Source organism: Rhinolophus sinicus, linkage group LG02, assembly GCF_036562045.2.
Source record: "Rhinolophus sinicus isolate RSC01 linkage group LG02, ASM3656204v1, whole genome shotgun sequence".
Taxonomy (NCBI): Eukaryota; Metazoa; Chordata; class Mammalia; order Chiroptera; family Rhinolophidae; genus Rhinolophus; species Rhinolophus sinicus.
In genome coordinates, this window is record NC_133752.1 from 121,538,540 (window position 1) to 121,561,865 (window position 23,326).

Below are 23,326 nucleotides of genomic sequence, written 5' to 3' on the forward strand. Positions count from 1 at the left end.
GAAGCCTAGCTGTTGGCTGCTTTCGAACGTTTCAGAACTCAAACTATCTTCCGGAGTGGATTATGTTCGAAAACCGAGGTACCACTGTATATAATTTAAAAGAATTACTCTTTTTAAAAAGATTTTTGTTAAAAATATAGCTAACAAAGAATATTATATTAGTTTCAGGGGTATGCAATTGTTATTCAACACTTATATAGGTAAGGAAGTGATCATCATGTTAAATGCAGCAACCATCTGACATCGTACCACATTATCACAATGTTATTGACTATATTCCCCATGCTGTACATTACATACCATGACTTATTGGTTTTATACCTGGAAATTTGGACCTCTTATTCCCCTTTCCCCCTTTTTATATTTATCAATTACAGTTGACATTCAGTAGCATTTTATATTAATTTTGGGTATACAGCATAGTGGTTAGACATTTATATAAGAAGTGATTCCCCTGACTAGTCTAGTATCCACCTAGCACTATACATTATTATTATCATATCATTGACTATATTCCCTATGCCTTTATATTCCCATGACTACTGTGTAACAACAAATTTGTACTTCTGAATCCCTTCACCTTTTAAACCCTGCTTCTCAACTCTCTCCCATCTATCACCAACAAATCTAGTACCCATATATAGTTACTATAATATTATTGACTATATCTTTATTAGCCTACATCCCCATGACTACTGTGTAACAAGCAATTTGTATTTCTTAATCCCTTCTCCTTTTTATACCCACACCCTGAAGCCCCCACCCCCATCTGGCAACCATCAAAATGTTTTCTGTATCTATGAGCTTGTTTCTGATTTGTTTGTTAATTTTGTTCTTAGATTCCACATATAAGCAAAATCACATTGCATCTGTCTTTCTCTGTCAGATATACTCCACTCAAAGCAACACCATCTAGGTCCATCCACAGTGCCACAGATGGAAGGAACCCATTCCCTTCCATGGCCAAGCTATATTCCATTGTATATATGTACCTCTACCTCTTTATCCATTCTTCTATCGACGGATGCACAGGCTGCCTCCACATCTTGGCGATTGTAAACAATGCTGCAAGGAACATATGGGTTTTTGAGTTTCTTCAGATAAATACTCTAAGTGGGATTAGTGGGTCTTTCACTGTCTCTTTATAGCCTTTGTTTTAAAGAGTATTTTGTCTGGAATAATTATTGCTGCCTTACTTTTTTTTCATTTCCATTTTTATGAAGTATCTTTTTTCATCCCTTTGCTTTCTGCCTGTGTGTATTGTGTGTGTATCTTTCAGTCTGAAGTGAGTCTCTTGTAAGCAGCACATCTAACGATATTGTTTGCTTATCCATTCAGCCCTCCTGTGTGTTTTGATTGGAGGATTAAATCCATTTACATTGAAAGTCATTGTTAATAGATATGTAATTTTATTATTCATAATTTTGATTTGTTTTTTACATCTTAAAGAAGTCCCTCCAACATTCTTTGTAGTACTGGTTTGGTAGTGATGAACTTTTTCAAGCTTTTTCTTGTCTGGGGAGCACTTTCTCTGTCTTTAGATTTTAAATGATAGCCTTGCTAGGTAGTAGTATTGGTCATAGCTCCTTGCTTTCCATCATGTTAAATATTTCCTGCCAATCCCTTATGGCCTGCAAATTTCTGTTGAGGAATCAGCTGACAATCTAATGGGACCTCCTTTTTAGGTAACTAACTGCTTTTCTCTTGCTGCTTTTAGGATTTTCCCTTTGTCTTTAACCTTTGCCATTTTAATTATAATGTGTCTAGGTGTGGGCCTCTTTGGGTTCATCCTGTGGGAATCTCTGCACTTCTGGACTTGTGTGTATATTTCCTCTGCCAGGTTAGGAAAGCTTCAGTCATTATTTCTTCAAATAGGTTCTCAATTTCTTGCATTATCTCTTCTCCTTTTAGTATCCCTATGATGCAATTGTTGTTGTGTTTGATGTTGTCTCATAGGTATTTTAAACTTTTTTTATTATTATTATTTTTTCTTTTTGCTGTTCTGGTTGGGTGTTTTATGCTACTCTGTCTTTCAAATCACTGATTCAATTCTATGCTTCATCTAATCTGTTGGTGATTCCTTCCAGTGTATTCTTCATTTCAGTTATTGTATTTTTCACTTCTGACTGGTCCTTTTTTATGGTTTCTATGTCCTTTGCATGCTTACTATCTTTTTATTGAAGTTCTCACTAACTTCCTTGAACATCCTTATAATCATTGTTTTCAACTCTGTCTCTGGTAGGTTGTTTGCCTCCATTTTTTTCCCCCTGGATTTTTCACCTGTTCTTTCATTTGGGATGCATTTCTTTGTTTCCTCATTTTGGCAGCCACTCTGTGTTTGTTTTTATGTATTTGGTAGATCTGCTGTGTCTCCTCCTAGTCTTGGCTGGGTGGCCTTATGTAGCAGATGCCCTGTGGGGCCTAGTGGAAGAGTCTCCCTTGTCACCTGAGCTGGGTGCTCCAAGAGTGTCCCTTGTGTGGGTTGTATATGCTCTCCTGTTATAGTTGAGCCTTGATTACTATTGGCACATCAGTGGGTGGGATTGACCCTTAAGCTGACTGATTGTGGGGTCTAGCCATGTCCACAGCTTATGGGCTGCTGTGCGGGAGGCTTACCTCATTGAGTGGGGTTCACACTGGTGGTCACTGGTGCCTGTTGAGACGACCTTGTGTCTCAACTTGTATGTGCCACTTGTGGTGCTAATTGGGATGTACTCTGCAGTGGACCAAAGGAACTCTCCAAGTATGTTGATTCTGGGGCCTCTTGGGAGGGGCTCTGGTGTAGACCCAGGTAGCCACTCCCTGTGACTGGCCAGGGGCTACCAAAGAGCTCCAAAGCAATCCACAGTTGTTTGCTGCCTGTGCTAAACCTGGACACATGTGAGAGAGGCCGTGCTGCAAACTGAGGATGGCTGCCACCTGGGGTAGCTCTACAAAAAGCCAACACACCTGGAAGCCTGCTGCTACCTTCTAGCTCCCTTAAGTTTCAGCCACTGATAAAGCCTTGTGTGGTACTGTGGTCACCAGGATCATGTAGATTTTGGTTTAGTACCAGTGCTGAGCCTAGAGCAGCTCAGCAAAAGTCTCAGAACACACTGAGGCCAGTCACGACCCACCTGGAACCAGTGGACTCAGATAGTTTTATATGAAAGAGTGCAATGGAGGAGGGGCTAGCTGCTTGCGGAGACAGTGCCTCTGGCAGTGCTTCAATTGGTTGGGGTGGGGTCCCAGCTGAGTCAGCAGGGTGGAGCTGTAGAGCTCACCAGGCCAATCAGATTCAGATTTGGCCTGTGGGGAGAGCTCAACCCAAGAAAGATGGTACCCACCTGCCAGCTGCAAGGGAGAGGAACCCCTCCTCAGGAAAATGCTGACTGTCCTCCAGTCCTCTCCTTGAAGCCATACTCCTGAATCTGCCCCTGTATGTCTCCGAGGCTCCCCAAGTCATTGTCGCCCCACTGGAGCACAAGGTAAGTGCTTGCGAGTGAGGGAGTCTGTACATGGGCCGTTTAAGAGGATGTGTGGGTTTCTTACAGCCTTCCATCCCATCTGAATGGTTGGAATCCTCATATATTGCCAAATCTGGATCAGCCATATGTTGTGTGGGCTCCTCTTCCCAGCACCGATACTCTAGTCTAGGGAGCCTTGTGTAGGGGCCTAGGGTTGAAGGGCCTCTGGGGTGAAGCTTTACGGCCAAGATATCCCTCCTGATCAGCATCACTGTCCCTCCTACCAGTGTCAATGTGGCTTCTTTATATTTTTCATTACAGAACTTCTCTTTGGCTAGACTTAAGATGGTTCTCCAGATTAATTGTTCTGTAAGGTAGTCTTAATTTGAATGTGTTCACAGAAGGATGCAGGCACAGTGTTTATCTACTCCTCCATCTAGGATCTCTAAAAGAATTACTCTTGAAGCTTATAATCTGGTTAAGGAATCAAAGTATTACATTTAACAATCAGGTAATTGTGGGAAGCCATGGTTACAGGAAACTCTGAGCTTTGCAGAATGGCTCGGTTTATGCTACCTGTTTCCTCCCCCTGAGGCAATTGTCTCTGCCTGCACCTGAGGGGAGCTTGAGCTTGTAAGCTGCTGAGGAATTTGGTGGGAGTGGCCAGTTCCCCGACACAGAAGGCTGATGCCTATCAGGGCAATTGATAAGATAATTACTTGTGAGAGTTTCGGTGAATTTTGTATCCTCTATGTGAAAGCTAAAGAATTTACATTTGTTATGTTAATACATACTTGCACGTGCTCAAACTGCTTATATGGGAGCAGTAAAATAAACTTAGTGTCTTCAGGATCACTGAAGTCCGCGATAGCCATCATATGTGAGAGTGTCTTTTATTCATTCCCACTCCCCCATTCGGGAACCCATCGACTCGTGAGATATTTCAAATACAATTTAATCCACCTGTAGACTGTGAGACTTAAAGTATGAGCATTATATTTTGTTCATTTTTGCATTTCAAGTTAAACATATATCTTTGACACATTTAGATAATCATTAGATGTTTGATCAATTGTTCAATGTAGTGAATAAAACTGATTTGTTGATAATGTAAATTTAATGCAATCTTCCAGGCTCTCTTTTAGCAATAGAAGATATTTTATATTGCAAGATTTGGAATAAAGATTGGAATTAAACTATCGGATCTTTTTTTTGACTACAGAGATTAACTGAATAGTCTGAACTCAGTCTAAATGATGAGAAGGCTGCCATCTAATCCCTACTACTGTATTTCCCTGAAAATAAGACCTAGCCAATCAACTCTAATGTGTCTTTTGGAGCAAAAATTAATATAATACCTGATACTATATTACATTATAATAATATTATATTTATATTATATAATATTATATTATATTAAAGATCAGGTTTTATATTATAGTAAAATAAGACTGGGTCTTATATTAATTTATGCTCCAAAAGACACATTAGAGCTGATTGTCCGACTAGGTCTTATTTTTGGGGAAATACGGTATAACCTAAATTTGAAGTGTTAAGTTTAAGTAGGGATAATAGATTCTTTTTTCTTAGATTTCTACCTTTGATTTGGTCTGTTATTTTAACAGGCATTTCTAGTTTTCTATCCATTTTAAGATCTTTTTTTATATACTCTTTCCTTGTACATGAATTTTGATGATGATTTAAATACATGAATGTGGAAATGAAATGGTGGTATAGCTCACTTATAATACAAGGTATTTGAAAAGATAGTGAGCATAAACTGATGAAAATAAAGTGTTGGAATGGTGTGAAATGGACTGGTACCAAATGAAATTGATATAGGGAGGAGTGAGAGCCACCCCGAGTCCTGTAAAGGAAGTGAAGCATTATGGAAGTTGATGGAAGGTAATGGAGAAAAGAAGGGCATTAGCCAAATATTACCAAGGTGATTACCACACTCTGGTGCAAAATCATTTAGTGGAAAACTTTTTCCCATCTATTTCAATTTTCCATGCAATTGGTCATCTGACAGCTACAGTATAGTATCTCAAGTTCCTTACCAAAGAGGATTTACTGAATGATTTCAAAAGCATATTAGTAAGGGTCAAGGAACAAGAAATTAAAATTGCTCTGCTATTAATCTGTAACAATGACGGTCAAGCATACATAATCTCTACTTAAAACAAATTTAGAGCTGTCTTTGCTCATTTTAGGGTCTATGTCCAGCATTGGGATTATATCTGGAGTCCCCTGCCTAAATACTTTGGGATGAAGTCTCACAATTTACAGTGAAAACTAATATATTTATAAGGTAATCTCAATTTTTTTAGAAAAAAAATCAGTGAGAACAATTGTGAAAGCTGCTTCCAAGCAAGGGCAACTGATGGATTGTTTTTACAGAAGAGGGGCTGAATTTACCTTTCACATAATATCTTCGATGAAGTGTGAAGTTATATAGCGAGCTTTGTACACTAAGGGCATAGACAATAACTATGCCTCATTACCCCTAGAATTGGCCACATACAATGAATAATTACTTAGGCTATAAATATTGTCACCCACTATTTGGTACATGGTTGGAACAAATGATAATTTAAAAGGGTGCTTTCAGACTAATGTTGATATACATCAATCCTTATATTCTACAAGATTTTTGGCAAGAACACGTATGTGTATACTTGAAGATTCTACATTATTTGGAAATATCTCTTTATGTAGAAATAAACCCCAAGAGGGAATATGGGAAAAGCCTAAATATAAACTAATTTTTAAAAAGTCTCTGAAACAAGTGTTCAGTTTTAGTCACCAAGGTGATAAAACATTGTTCCCTTTCCTAGTCCCTAAAAACTGTATGGACTGTAGCATACAATGTCAACTTTTTTATACAAAGAATCTTGATGTGGTTGGTGAGTACTGATTCTGTAGCTTTGAAACTGTATGAAGGCCATTTATTAATACTACTCAACTTGAGAATATTGGCTAGAGGGATGTGCATAAAAATATTAAACTGTATATAACAAGGCTAACATTTTTAGTGAAAATGCAGAAAGTTTCATATTTGTATATAGAAAATGCATGAATCATTGAAATCCATACGAATTTTATAAACTATATTTTAGCCATTAAATTTGCAAACTATTTTTTCTTTGGTTCCAGGAAACACTAGAGAAAATATATTATGCAAACCCATAAAACTATATATATATATATATATATATATATATATATATATATATATATATATTTTTATGGGTTTGCATATACATATATATATAATTCACTATGGCTATTCTCATAAGTGTATGAGGAAATAACCGAGGTTATTTATATATATATATATATATATATATATATATATATATATATATATGTATATATATATATAAATTAATAACATGTAAACATTGTAGAAAATTTTGAAGATATGAATGAAAGATAAAGTAAAAATAATCTATACATTTTTATCATTTAGAGCTAGTAATTTATAATATTCACTTGTTAGTGCAAGAAGTAAATCTTACTGAAACACCTAGGTTATTTCCTCATACACTTATGAGAGTAGCCATAGTGAATTAATATATTGTGGACTGTACAAGAAATATTTGTATGTTTCTGCTTTTTATTAGGGCTTTTTATTCTGAACAAATTTTACTAAAACTTGGGAACTGGGCTGAAATAAATGGTTTAGAAGTTAGACTATGGCTGAATATTTCCAGAGAACTTCGTAGAGATTCACTACTCCAAAGTTGAATAAAGTGATACTTCGATTTTCCAACATCTCCATTGATGAACATTTTGGTTTACAAATGCCGTAAATTTTATGGATCTATGGTATTATTAGATAGTAAAATTTATGCTAAATTTGCAGTTTTAGGGGTTGATTTTAAAGGTCTGGAACAGATTAATCCATTTTGCATTACTTTCTATAGGGAAACCATGTCTTGGATTTCGATCGTTTCAGAACTAGAATGGTCTTCTGGAATGGATTACGTTCGAAAACCAAGGTACCACTGTATATGCTGCATTATATGTATTATATACTACATGTAATACATATATATTATTTGTAATATATATTATCTATATTATGTATTATATGTAATATATGATGTGTAATAGATATGAGACCTGAAACTATGCGGACATCCCTTAGGATGTAAAATTAGAGAACTAGTCTCATCTTTCCAAGGTTAATAACCCAGGACCTTTCTCAAGCTAAATTAGCTTACACTAGAGAGTAAAAGGTTTCTCTCTCTTTCTCAAAAGAAAAGAATGGACAGTTGCCCTCTCTATTTAACCACTCATATTAATCTTTTTAAGAGTTTCTTGATTACATTACAAAATCCCATGAATATGTGGTGACATATTATCTGCATCTCATCACTTCACTTAAAGAGCAAATTGGGGCATGGGGAACTAGAATGATTATTTAACATAAATAAATAATAATATTTTCTACTCTAGAAATCTGTTATACATATAGTTGTGTGTGTGCGTGTATATATATAGCTAAGCAGAGTTGTGTTTTTTTGTTTCTTGGTTTGTTTTGGATAAGATTTTAATTGATTTGTTTGTCAATTTCATTTCATTCACTTTTTTGAGTAAATTTGTCAAATTCATTTTTTTGGTCAAATTAGTTATGTATTCCTAACATCCAATTGATTATAGGGAGAGTGAATGTGTGAATAATAATAGTCACTATTGTTGAGCACTCAGTGAGGGCCAAGCACTGGATTTAATAGTTTTAATTTATTATTTCATTTAAATATTATAACAATAGTTCCTGCATTTTAGGCATATTATCTTGTCTTTTTATAAATGTAGGAATTCAGCCTTAGGAAAGCTAAATCATCCAAAGTCACATAGTTATTTAATGATAAAAATGAGACCCTAAACTAGTCAGCTTGGACCTCTACTCTACTATCTTTAATTTAGTCATGTAACGTCTGATGAGAAATTGGTACAACTAATTTTATCTTTCTTAGAGAAATTGAAATAGTATTTGCGAGTAATAAATAAAGAAACATGCTGATTCCCAATTTTCTACTATATAGTCACTTTTTCCCCATATTCCCCAAAATAGGAGAATTATGTGTTCAGAAATTTCCAATTGTGCCTTATCTTATTCAGAATAGCATTCAAATGCCTTAACAAATTCCTTAACCATCATAGAAAATCTGGCCTGTTGTCTATCTCATATCTAACTTCCTTTTCTTCTTCTTTCATTCACTCTCCAGTCATAATGGTTTGCTTGCTCTTTTTTGATGAGCCCATGTTTTTTCCACCTTGCAACAATTGCTTTTGTCCCTTCCTCTGCCTGGACTAGTGTAATACGTTGTATGCTCCACTGACTTTCTTTTTATATTTTCTGCTCAAATATTAACAGAGATGTCTGTATGTCTGTCTGCCAAGAGATACCTATTGTACAGTTGAATTTCTCTATCCACTTACCTTGTTTTATTCCTTTTCAAAAAAAAAAAAATCTCTCATGATATGTAATTATTATGTACCTTGTTTATTTTTTACTGTTTCTAATTTTCACCCAATATAAGCCCCGTAAGATAAGGAACAGTATCTTTTTTTATTGCCTATAAAGTAAATATTGTTTGTATGAATGAACAGATTTATCTATCTGAATAAAAACAATAAAGGTGCATAAAATAAAACATCTCTAGCTTGACAGAACCACATAACATTTGTCTTGACTGAAGGAACAGAAGTGATTTTATTATATAATATTGGAAGTAATGTGGATGAAACTGCTGAAAGGTAATAATATATTAATGGCATTGTCCTTATGTTCTTTTTATTAGTATTTCTCACTGACCATAGAGAACACTCAAATTCGTATTCCGAGTTGCACACATTTGATTGTAAACTTGCATAAATTATGACAATACAATAGCCTAATTCTATAGGTAGGGAATCCACGTTCTTACAAAATAGTATGTAAGAGCCCTTGAAAAAATGTCCGATTTTCATATGAAAATAATTTAATACATTTCACAGGTGAATGGCTTTTTGCAATGTATTAAAGCACACTTATTAAAAATGGCATTTAAATGGTGCACAGTCTAAATGCATGTTTTCCTTCTGTTGCTCTGTTTGTTTTTTTAATAGCATTAATATTTATCAGTTAACCTAGCCTATATTTTATATTTCTCAAGTGGTATGAAAAAGCTTTAATTTTATTTTGAAGTTTGGAAAGAGACAATTAAGAATCATGGGAATGAATTACCTTGATCTCCAAGAATAGTAAAGAAGGACTATATTTTGACAAGTAAAGAAGGCTGGTTTAAGGACATTCCACAGATTTCATTAAAACTTCCAAGATTAAATCTGTTTTTGTGTCTTTATGAAATTTGCATTAGATAAAGAGCTGCCTTTTGTCGGGCATAATTTTATAAAGATTTATATAATTTCATATGCTATTCAAATATTGGCACTGTGGAGCATGTGGGAAAATGTTATCTGTGTTATAACATAATTAATAGCCTGTCCAGAGATCAGGGATCAGGATGCATGCTGATATTTCAATCTTACATACTCTATATGAAAGATGGACTGCTCAATACATCTTTCACGTACGAAGTTTATGAGCTTTCCTTAATAACTTACCAGGTAGTATAAGGCCTTACTGTGTAAAATATCGGGCAATGCTTCATTTCCGATATATAACCATGGCCCTGCAACACCGTGTGGCTAGAGAATGATGTGCAGCCGTTCCCTTCAGACTTTCACTCACACCTGTGCAAGTGACAGTAATTACTTCTATTGGATCTTTGACCTTTTAGTCATGACCAGTTAGCATTTGACTCTCCAGTAAATGAAGTGCTATATACATCTTGGAATAAGCTATGATAACTGGCATAATAATGGCTTTTTAATCTTACGTTACACAACCTTTAGTGTTCAACAAGTCAAATTAACTGAAATTTTTCTAAAGGATTCGACTCAATGAGATACTAATAATCCACCTTCTAAAGCAATTGACTCAAGGTGTTATTATAATTAGACAACTATAATATCAAATTCCTGAAAACTCATAGTTTGTGTATCCTACTGAAACTATATGGAATAAGGTCTCCCTCATTTAATAAATTCACCATTCTCTGTTAAAAGAGCAATAACATTGACCTTCTAATAGTAGAATTTACAGTTGTTTTCCTTTTTTTTCCCCCTTGGAACAGGATCAGTTGTTACTGCTTATTTATAATCTTTGGAATGACAGAACTGGATATGCCCTCAGATATAAGTCCCAAGTCATACCCGCCTCCATTTTTACCTCTACTTTGCCATTATTCTTAATCCAAGGTACCCTACCAATCAGATGGAAGAATACCATCTGATTGGTAGGGTACCTTGGATTAAGAATAATGGCATAATAATGTTGCTATATTCCTTCCTGCCCTAGGATCTAAGTGCAGATTTTCCCTCTTCTGAATACCAGTACTGGCCGAAGTGATACTGAATTGTGGTTTTCTTTTTAAAATTAAAAGAAAAATTTTGGCAAATAAATTAGAAAGGGTGATGAGGAATGAATAACCTGCAAAGAGAATTAGACATGAGAGAACAGAATAAGGTTAATTCAAAATACATGTTGTAAAAAAAGCTGCTAAGTGTACAAAGCATCTTAAAGACTTATATGCGATCTTCTGTTTGAAGGATAAAAAAAACCTGTTCTCTTCTAATGCAATGTGTTATACATGAGTGCTTCCCTTATATTTTCTTATTCTAAATTCATTGTTTTATTAATTAGGTGAAAGTTATATAATAAGTAAGTAGCATATTTTACTATAAATTCATTTTTTATTAATTAGCTGAAGGTTTTATAATAAGTAGTAAAAGTAAAATTATCAAGGGCTATTCAAACCTGAAATAGGAAAATGGAAAGGAAACTAGACCTTGATAATTCAGGAAAAACCTGCCAAGAAAACTGTTTTTGTACTCATTTGAGGTAGGAAGTAAGTTACTTGAAACCTGAATAGTCCAGCAGCAGAACATAGGTGTGAAAGGTTCATGATTCAGGTAACTAGATAAATGTATAGAGGATAAAACTGTGGGAAATGAAAACAGATTCCTGTACGTTGCATATTGTATTGGATAAGAGGGAATGGCTCTTATTTACCTTTATGTACTCATGCCACATCAGTCCACATTATAACAGCTTTTACCGTTCTAAGATAAATAGTCTCAGCTTCCAGTCTTAAGAGAGTATGGGAAATTGCCCTTCATCAAGTCATTTGCTTGCCATTCCCTACTTTATTTATATTTATTTATTTATTTATTTATTTATTTATTTATTTATTTATTTAAGAAGGGTCCAGCTCACAGTGGCCCATGCAGGGATCAAACTGGCAACCTTGGTGTTATTAGCACCACACTATAACCAACTGTGCTAACCGGCCACCCCTCTTACTATATTTATACCTCCTGGTTTGTATTCTTTCCGCATGAATATCATTTTTTAGAAATGTCTTCTTCTATCACCATATATTTGACCCTGTTTATCCTCTTCTACCACCCTTTTTCCCTTCCGTTCTGGTAACCACTAAACTATTGTCTGTGTCTATGAGTTATTGTTTGTCTTCTTCCTTTGTTGATTTCAATTTTATATCCCACATATCAGTGAAGTCATATGGTCCTCGACTTTTTCTGTCTGACTTATTTCAGTTATCATTATAATCTCAAGATCCATCCATGCTGTAGCAACTGGCACTATTTCATTTTATGGCAGAATAGTAGTATTCCACTGTGTATATGTACCACATCTTTATCCATTCATCTATCGAAGGAGGCTTTGGTTGTTTCCATGTCTTGGCTACCATAAATAAAGCTGCAATGAATATCAAAGCACATATATCTTTACAGATAAATGTTTTCAGAGTTTTTGGTAGATACCCAGGAGAGGGATTACTGGGTCATATGGTAATCCTATTCGTAATTTTTTGAGGAACCTCTACACTGCCTTCCATAACAGTTGCACCAGTCTGCATTCCCACCAACAGTGTATGAGGGTTCCTTTTTCTCCACAGCCTCTCCAACACTTGTTACTATTTGTCTTGTTGATGATAGCCATTCTGACTGGGGTGAGGTGATATCTCATTGTGGTTTTTATTTGCATTTCTCTGATGATTAGTGATGCTGAGCATCTTATCTATTGTCCATTTGTATGTTCTCTTTGGAGAAATGTCTATTCAGATCCTCTGGCCATTTTTTAATTAGATTGTTTGTTTTTTTGTTGTTGAGTTGTATGAGTTCCTTATATATTTTGGATATTAGCCTGTTATCGGAGGTTTTGTTTGCAAATATCTTCTCCCATTCGGTTGTTTGCCTCTTTATTTTGTCATAGATTATTTTGCCATGCAGAAGCTTTTTAGTTTTATATAGTCTCATTCATTTATTTTAGCTCTTACTTCCCTTGTCTTTGAAGTCAAATTCATAAAACCCTCTTTGAGTGCAAGGTCCATGAGGGTAAATGGAGTCAAATATACGGTGATGGAAGGAGAACTGACTGGATAGTGAACACACAATGTAACATATAGATAACGTATTACAGAATTGTACACTTGAAACCTATGTAATTTTACTAACCATGGTCACCACAATAAATTTTAATTATAAAAAGAAGTGTAATTGAGGGAGAAGAAAAATTGTTATCGATATATAAATAATGCATGATTATCTACTATTGATACAATACATTATTTAATTTCCTTATAAAATAAAAATGAAATACTATGACAAGCAAAAAAAAAAGTCTTTTGTTAAAGCATTTTAGTAATGAAAACTTTCACTTTTTCTGTTTTTGTTTTGTTTTTTTGTTTTTTTGGCTTAAACTCCCATATTTTACTTCCATTTATTTTTGTGTCTCTTTTTTTTTAAATTAGTTTCCGGTGTACAAAACAGTGTAAGAGTTAGACACTTACACCTCTTACAAAATGATAACCCCCCTCAATCTACTACCTGTCTGACATCGTATATAGCTGTTTACTTCCATTTTTGAATGTTTCATTGCTTACCTAATTCTAGAAATACATTTTTTTCCACTTAGCACGTGTAAAGCATTATTATTACATTATCCTTTGGCTGTGGCTAATGAGAAATCCATATAGATCTAATTATCATTGCTTTGTATGTAATGTGTTCTTGTTCTCTCACTGTTTTAAATCTATTTTTGTGATTCACATTTTGTAATTACACCATGGTGGTATTATTCACAAGTACCTAGGAATGCAATATCTGCTTTTAGTTTACTATTTTGCTGTGCAGGTAGATACACTGGGTTTTACTTTGCTCTTCCTAACAACATTGTCCTTATTCTATATTTCTGAGAGCCAATTGACAATTTAGCCAGTTGCTGAGGAAGACTGTTTTCAACTGTGTATTAAGGAACTGGGGGAAAATCAAAACGTATGTTCATAGATTAACCAGACCCATTGTAAAACGGATTCAGCTGATGACTCTATCAATCATGTGATCTTAATCTTCCTCTCTGACGGTAGATCACCATGGTGTTTGATGTACCCAGGGAATATTATCAATGTATATAGCCTGTGACCAGATGCCCCTGTTTTGTCTAGGATACTCCTAAAACACATTCATCATGTTAAATGCTACAGATTCCTTTAGGGAAGTTGAAGAGGAATAGTTAAATCATATATTTGCAGTGCTATAATGTACTTACTAAAGGGAATTCCATCTTTACATCATTCAAAGGATTCTGCATGTTTGAACTGATTCAAGTCTGGAAATTCAATATGGGACACTGATTTTCCAATACAGTAATTTATGTTATATCTTCCACAAGATCTAGCTTTTTTAATACACAGGTCAAGCACTTTTTATTAGAGAGTTCACTGTTAATAGGGTCACTGCATATCATTGAATACCACAATTTGCTCTGCTATCATTGTATTTTGCTTACTTTGTCTCTGATTTATGTGTTCAATCACTTGAAACCTGTGATTCCGGTGTCTCATTATCTCACACAAAACTCCAGAAAACTCATTTCAATGCTGATATGTACCACTATAATCTTTAGCTTTCATAATATTGCCACTATAGAATTTTTTTTTATAAACACTTGAGTTCTCCTCACTGGTATATTGTTTAATACATTGGTGATTAAAACAAACAAACAAATATGTTTTATAAGTACTCAAATTTACATCATTAGGGTGTGGCTGATCCTTTCCCACAGGACAAACACTCAAATTTCTAGCCTCCTAAGATTTTTAAATAAATTATTTTTTTTGCTTTGTATCTTCATTTAATCTAAACCACTGTCATAATTTCATATTGATCTGGTGTTGTGATATTTCTTCCCTGTTCTAACACTCTTAGAATACATTCTCATGTTTAATTCCTAGGTTTTACCACACTTTTCCAAGGTAATTAACTGTCACAATTTATGTCGTTGTGGGTATTCAAGTACGGGGAGGCGAACTTCCACAAATAGAGAAGGAAAGCTTGCTTTTGTTAACAAGGGGGCTCAGTGTTCTTTGAGAGTTCAAATTTTTAAAATTATAATCTTCTCAAATCCTTTCATTCCAATTTTTAGGTTGTCACTTTCTCTAGAAAAAGGTTTTGCTTTTTAAATAAGAGCCCCAGCATCCTTTGACTTCAACATTTATTGTAGTTCTGCAAACCACAAAATCAAGCTTGTGTCTGGTTTTCAGATCATTGGTCCTGTGGTTACAATAGATAAAATATTCTAACAGTTAGTGAAGAAATTCTCTTGTCTCTGATTATGTAGTTCAGATCTTGAGTCTGTCATTTTCTTTCTGTACACTCTCTGGTACAGTAAGACTGGGGCTACCAAACTTGTGCTTGTATTATGTCCTCCATAATATTCCAATGCAAAAGCCACCTTGTCTACTAAAGTTCTAAGTTAAAGGTAATAAGTTAAATAATTTGTTTCATAACTAAAGCTAAATGCCATTAACTACTAGTATCCCATTGTCTAATGGCAGCATATTTATTATGCCTTCTAATCTAACACAATTAAGTACATAATCACAGATTTATCTTTCTTCATGGAGAGTACATATACATTCAGTCTCTCTCTTTCTGTTTCTCTCTTTTTTTCCTTCCTCTCCCTTTCCCCTTTCCTTCTCTTCCTTTCTTCCTCTGCCCCGCTCTCTTTCCTTATCTCTCTCATCTGTCTACTGTTAAGAGATAAATGGAGACATATTAAAATTTTTAAGAGTTTCTGTTGAATGTCTTGTCTTGTTTCAGACATGACAAACAGTAAATATTCCTGGAAATACTGAACAACCCCATGGTGCAAAAAGTATTCCCAAAGACACTACCCTCCCAGGATCCACAGCCACTCCCAAATATAACCAAAAGAAAGGAAGACTAAGGCAGCTCCTCTGAGAGCTTGCAACCATCAGTAGGACCCTAGATGCAATGGCATACAACCCACATTTCTGTTCAGCCATACTTTTGGGGCCCCAACCTTACTGTTGAGCTGCATTCATACACAATAATCTGCATGCCCCAGACAGGCAGAAGGCCAAGTCAAGTTCTCAGGACACAAAATGAGACAAAGAAGAAGGCAATGGCTGACACTGGGAGAGAAAGAATCTAAAACCAATGGGTACCCAAAAGCAAATTTACAAGTCACAATTCAAAGATTCAATTTTTCTTTTTTCTTTTTTTTCTTTTTTTCTGCCAATCTGAAAACAAGGGACTACATGAAAATCTGCATTCCTCTCTTGATGAGGCACCATGGATAGAAACTTTACTAACAATTCTCACCCTTTGTCAACTTCTGACTGTTTTCTCCAGATCCAGGGTGCAGGCTCTGGAGTGAGTCCAGTGGGTCTCAACCTAGTCACCAGAAACTTTAGAGGAGAAGAAATAATTTTCCTTGTACCCTTTATAGTGAGTTCTTGGTGGAGTCCCCTTTTGCTTTAGGGCACCTCATAAAAGGATACACTTATCCAGATTAAAATTTCTTCACTATGAACACTGTAACTCAAAATTGTCTTTGGTGAAATTAACCTGCTAGTTCGGCCTTAATACAACATTTTATTCATCTGACAATGGACCCAGTACAGCTTAAGTCAGACCCAGGTGGACTCAGTCCAACCCTGGAACCAACCTGAATTCTAAATAGGTATCTTAACTCTGTAGTGTTTTCCCCTTCCCCTCGAAAACACACAAAGGAACAAACACAAACCATGACCCCACTTAATTATGCAAAAAGCATCAGAGAAATCCCAGTTCAGGAACATTCTACCGATAAGAAGTCCCCCAAATTGTTAAGGTTATTAATATAAATTCTGGAATACTGTCACAGCAACAAGAAGCCTAAGAAGACATAATTAATAAATATGTTATCTTGGTAGTGGGGAGTATCTGGGCACGAAAAGAACATTAGATAAAGCCTCAGGAAATCTGAATACAGCATAGACTGTAGTTAGCCAGTTAATCAGTATCAATATCAGTTCATTCATTATAACAAACGTACCATACTAATGTAAGTAACAATGGAAGGTATTACTAATAGGAGAAATGGTGTGGGTATATAGGTATTCTCTGTTCTGTTTTGACAACTATTCTTCACTTGATCTCAGACAAAAGGCCAAAGGGATTTTTACAACTTTTTGTAAATCTAAAACTATTCTAAATAAAGTTTATTTAAAAATCATTATTTACTAAGTTAATTAAATATATTTATCTGTAGCTATAGTATAAAGAGAACCATGATCTAGCTAGGATATAAAATAAAATAAAGGTACTGTGATTAGTTTACGTTAATTTTTAAGTAAAAAAAAAGTAGGAACATCATATTAAAAAATAGACATTATGGAAATATCCAGCTCTTCCTTTTGGTCTGTGAACTATTTGTAAAGCAGCAATATCCACACTTTAACAGGAAATGCCCAAGATGAGGGCTTGTGTCTATATATTTCCTCTAAAAGAAAGGATATTTTGGAGATATTTAAATATTTCTTTAAGGGTATATTTTCTTGGACATGTTTATTACTGTGAATAAATAATAGGTTGTCATATCCGCTACATCCAACTTCTGTACTGACACTTCTGCTACTAAGGTCAGCTAATGATCCATGCCTTGTGCTATGTAATCAACACATAGCTCAATGTTAGTACATTGATGAAAAAAAAAAATCGTTTCTTGCCATTTTAATCAGGTTATCATTTTATTAACTGACTGTTAATATCTGCTTACTGTTGATTTTGAAAGCTTTCTCAAATGACTAATATTACATGTATGATCAACTCAGAAAATGTATGACTATTTACTTATAAATTATGGTATATTTTGATCTATGTAAATTCTTTGTAATAACCTGCCCACGCTGTGATATTATTTGTAACAAAATGTCTAAAACATTCAGTAGAGGATAATCTGTTTAAGAAAAGAAACTATGCCCATTAAAATTTTAAGTATGAGTGACAGGTAATGCAATTTTCCATGCATGACAAGTGACTGTTGTTATTCATCTGTGATATAAATACCCTTCATGCTACATGACCCTATTTTCAGAATAACAAATATCTACTTAGTATTTGTATCAGTCAAGATTGTTCCACTTGTGCTGCGATAGCATAAAACTCTCAAATTTTAGTAGCTAAAAAAATTCAGAGGTTCATTTCTTACAATGCTAATTTTATGTTGGGGCAGCTGGGTGCTTTCTCCACATCATCCTCATTCTTAGCTTCAGCTTTATAGATTCTTTATTCTCTGAGACATTGCTATTTACCATTACAGAGGGAAAGAAACAGAGAGTGTCTCACACAAACAACTTAATGCTACAGCACAGGAAGACACATATCACTTCCACCAACAACACAGCGGCCAGTGCTAGTTATATGGCCCAACCCAAAAGTAAGGGAGAATGAGTTCAGTCCTCCAAGATCGCTACCAGCCCAGTGATTCCTTGGCAGTTTGCACAGAACAGCTCATATAGTTGTACTCATGACTAAAATTGATTATAATGAAAGGATCTAAAGCAAAATCAACAAAAAGAAAAGGTGTATGAGATGAAGTCCAGGGGAAATCAAGCACAAGCTTCAAAACTCCTTTCTCAGTGGAGTTACACAAGGCGCGCTTACTTCCTCTAATGAGTCGAGATAACACACATGAAGTGTTGTCTACCAAAAAAACTAATTAGAGATTCAGAGTCCAGAGTTTTTATTGTTGTTGGTCACATGAATATCTTCTGCCTAGAAGGTACCACAATTCCAGACTCATAACAGAAAACTAGGTGTTCGGCATAAACTGTGTTGTTTACTTAGAAGTCTATGCACAGCAAACCACCCTTATCAGTTAAATGTTGATTAGGAACACCTTGAGAGCCAAGTTTTCAGATGCCACTCAAGGTCCAACCTTGTAAACAAGCCATTCATAGAAGTGTCAGGTCTGCTATGTTACATTTTTTCTGTACAGGTGGTGAGAGAGTTTAATCTACACTGTACCCAGAACAACATGGGAACTGAATTTAGATAAGCATTAAATTATTTACTTCACTATTATTAATTGTAATGCTAGGGAGAGTTCAAGTCTAACTACACAAATTTGCAGTGTTTAGATTTCTCCAAATAGTGTTTCAGTAAAGCATAGTAAGATTTTCAAGAAAAAGTTAAAATATTTGGCAGAATTTTTTTTAAAAGACAAGATTTAACTATTAATGAAAGTATAGGCTCACAAAGGAAAGTACCTTTAATATGTCATGCTTTACAGTAAACAAAAGGGAAGAAGAACATCAGAAAAAATTTCATGTTAAAAATGTATATCGATATTTGTATTTATATATGCATATGCATTTAAATACACACATATGAAAATAGAATATTTTAGAAAGGTTTCATATCCGAGTGGGAATATTATATCTTGTAAAGAGAAGGAAGGATTGGGATATGTAGTGATAGAGAAATACTTGGCAGTATATACAGTTTATTTTATTAGATGTTTTTTCTCCTTTCATATATTACTGTTTAAATAAAATTTGTTTTTTTTTAAGTTCATCTGGAAGGATAAATGTGTGAAGATTCCTCCTCTATTTTTATTAAACCCTACAAAAATATTTTTAATGCTAGCTGACATTGCTTCAAGAATAGATGGGATCATAGAAGAGGATAAAGGGGGTTAAATATATGGTGATGGAAGGAGAACTGATTCTGGGTGGTAAACACATAACGTAATATATAGATGATGTATTATAGAATTGTACACTTGAAACCTATATAATTTTACTAACCATTGTCACCCCAATAAATTCAATAAAAAAAGAATAGATGGATAAAGAGAAATGATCAGCAAATCAAAAAGAAGACAATATTAAATATATAATTCTGATGGGAACATAATATATAATATATACATTTAAATTGTGGGATAAGATGATGAGGTAACAAAACATTTTATGTTAGAAAGTTATAAGAATATATTTCTGTGTCAACTTGCCACTTTTTTTCCTGGACATTCAAAGAATACTTCCTTTACTCAAAATTTCAAATAATTCCTCTGAAACATCATCAATAATATGTACTAGCATTACCCCTCTCACAAAGATTTATTGAGCTAGGGACTTAGATCAGTATTAGAGAAAGGCATGTACTATTCTTCTTATCTCCATTTTTCTTAAGCTTCCTTCTTCCCTAAGCAGAACCATCGCTGTATGCATGTTGCCCTGAGATAGACTCTTAAAGACTTAGATGCCAAATTATTTCATTGAATTTATACGTTCATGTGTAAATCTCAGAGATGAAATAACACAATGAAAACTGGTTATTCATATTAATTTTTACTCCCACCTTATAAAGCAAGCAAAGGTTTTTGAAAATGACACTTTTCAACACTGGCAGGCTGCAGTAAAACAGAAACACCCTGATACATGATTAGAGGTATAAAATTTGTTAATATTTATTTATCAGTTAATGCCATAGGAAAATAATCAAACACAATGTTAATTTTAAAAAGCAAATAACATTTTTATGTACAGTCTGATCCCATTTAATTGCAAAATATAAGTAGACTGATATTTGTATAATAATATCAGGAAATAATAGTTTTCTGGACAGTTATTTCCTCTAGGCATTGGGATTATGAGTGCTTTTATTTTCCCTTATACATTTTTATATTTTTTAAAACTACTTACAATGATGATATATGACTTTCATAATTGCAAAGTAGAAAATGTTATTTTAAGAATTATAGGAAAGTTAATAAAATAATTACAGATGAAAAGAAAATTATTGCAGCACAAAATAATAGCTTTTAGAATTGTAAGGAATAAAGATAATAATAAACTTGATGAGGATAATGAGAGAAAATACTTAAGAAAATTTGTGCTTTATCGACAGTTATAATTTCTATATACCAGTGACTATACATGCAACTTTTATATTAGGTTGGTGCAAAAATATAAAGTCCTTCTAGTTTTTCTAATGACTTTCAAAATATAAATAAAGAGTGACATTTTAAATAGTATGATACTTGATTTCAAATAATTAAGGAACGTAATCATTTTTTTGAAAATAATTTTGCAGAACTCATGCATGTTTGAGCATTCTGCATACCAAACTCTAATCTCATGCAAATTGGGCTATTGAATTACACTAACATACCTTCCTTTTTACAAAGAGTGGAAACATTTAGCAACTCCTTAATGGACTAATTGTTTATTGGATTCTGCTTTATAATCATTATAATATGATAGGATGCAAACATGAAACATTGTCCTCCTTTATTAGTTACACATTACAACTTTTAATTTGGTTTGAGGGTCAAAATTCTTCTATGAAGGCTAAAGTCATCCTTAAATCTCAGCACACATTAGATAATGATGGAGAAAAAGTGAATACAGTAAGGTAAATTAAATTAGACATAGCACATTTACCTTATTCTACCTTAACATACAAATATTTAGAAATCCCATCTTTTTTTCTCTTCCTCCTATCCCAACCACCTGAATGTGATCTATATGTTAAAACATAGATTAATGTGGAGTTGAAGAAAGAGAGAGAGAGAGAGAGAGAGAGAGAGAGAGAGATCTCTGTCATTCCTGAATGTTTAAGAGAGAGAAAGTATCTGCTCTAGCGTTTTAGAGAGGAGTAAAAGCATGTTGAATTGTGTTAGATAACAGGGATATTCAGTTTGGCAAGAAGATTATTAACTACAGTGTTTAGGCTCCTCCATTAAGAAGAGAAAATGATGACACTGAACTCTGGACCTGGACCTGACATCTCCATCACTGACTTACAGTAATGTCTGTGGAGGAGAAGGGTCACCATTCTGAATAAGCTGGTAATGTGACTCAGGTAGAAGGTCACATGTGTATACCGTAACTTCTCATCATTTTAGGAACATAAAGAATTTGGAAACAAGAACTTGACATTTTCAGAGAATTATTACAGTGCTAAAGAGTTCAAAGTGTTTATTCTTGATTCCTGGAAAATAAAGTGCCTCTCGCTTTGAAGTTTTCAAACAGGATTGTTGCACTAACGTTTAATCAGCTTTTAGTCAAAACTACTTATGTGGAAGCTGAAGCTACATAACTGAATTTTAAAAGATTACCCTCCTTAGACCTTTACTAACAGAAGCAAACAAAAGTAAAATGTTATAACCAGAAAGAACTTAAATTAAATGTTTTCTTCTAAAAAATATTCTCTTCAGCATGGCAAACATAAATAGCATTCATTGCTCCCTTCCAATACCTGCATTATATTGGTGACAGACTTCTAACTTCTCAGGAGACCCTCATTCTACATTCTGTACACACACACACACACACACACACACACACACACACCATCACATTGCAGTTAAAACTAGGTTTTCTTTCCAGAATATAAGTAGTCAATTGCTGCAGCTTTTCTGGCTACAGATTTAAGCATAAACATCAAAAGGTAATGAAAAGACAAAGATAATAATGAAAAAGGAATGCAGAAATGATGGGAAGAGCTTATTTTTCCCCTTTTTTTCAAAACCATATATTTTTCAAAACCATGGGGTTATTAGTAACACTTTACTATTTTTTTCCTGTTTTCTTTTCAATACATTTTTCCTAAAGTAAATGTTATGGTTTTTGGTTGGCAATAGCCTGCAATATTCCCCTATTAGATATATTTTGTTTCTTTCACACAACAATACATTTTTTTAGGTTGTATTCTAGGTTGTACCATATCAACACACACAGATTGAGTAAACATCATCGTTTATTCAATTTGTCTTTGGGCATACTTGCAAATGTATTTGTAAGAAAAATTGCCAGAAGTACAAAAGCTAGTTCAATGGGTACAGATGTTTAAAATTTTTATAGATACTGCCAAATTGTATTCCAAATTGTACCAATTATATTCACTCTAATTGTCTATGGGGGCTATACATTACCATTTAACTATTAAATGATTTTTTATTCCATTTATTATTTGACCTTTTAGATATTTTAATCATTTACTATTGTACCAGTTTAACTATTCAAAATAAAATAAACTCCACATATTTTCTTAAATGTTTATTTTTATATGTTAACTTATTTTTTTATTTTACTTTTAATCATAGACTGCAGAATTTATTTTAGTATGAAATATGAAAAATTCATTTCTGTTTATGTATTTTTATATTACATTGTCTTTGCAGTATTGACTAGATAATATACATTTTCGCCATAATTTGATGTGTCATGCTTATCATACACTAAATTGTCATAAGCATTTTGGTTAATTTCTGAACTATCTACCTGGGTTCTAAGATTTGTGTACTCATGTATCAGTGTTACACTTAAAGATTATTTTAGTTGCATCGTATAGTTTTGTCTTATAAGGTTATTCAATGCTACCAAATTAAAATTAATTTTTAGGATTTTCCTATTTTAATGTTGATGTCCATCTGAATATTAAAA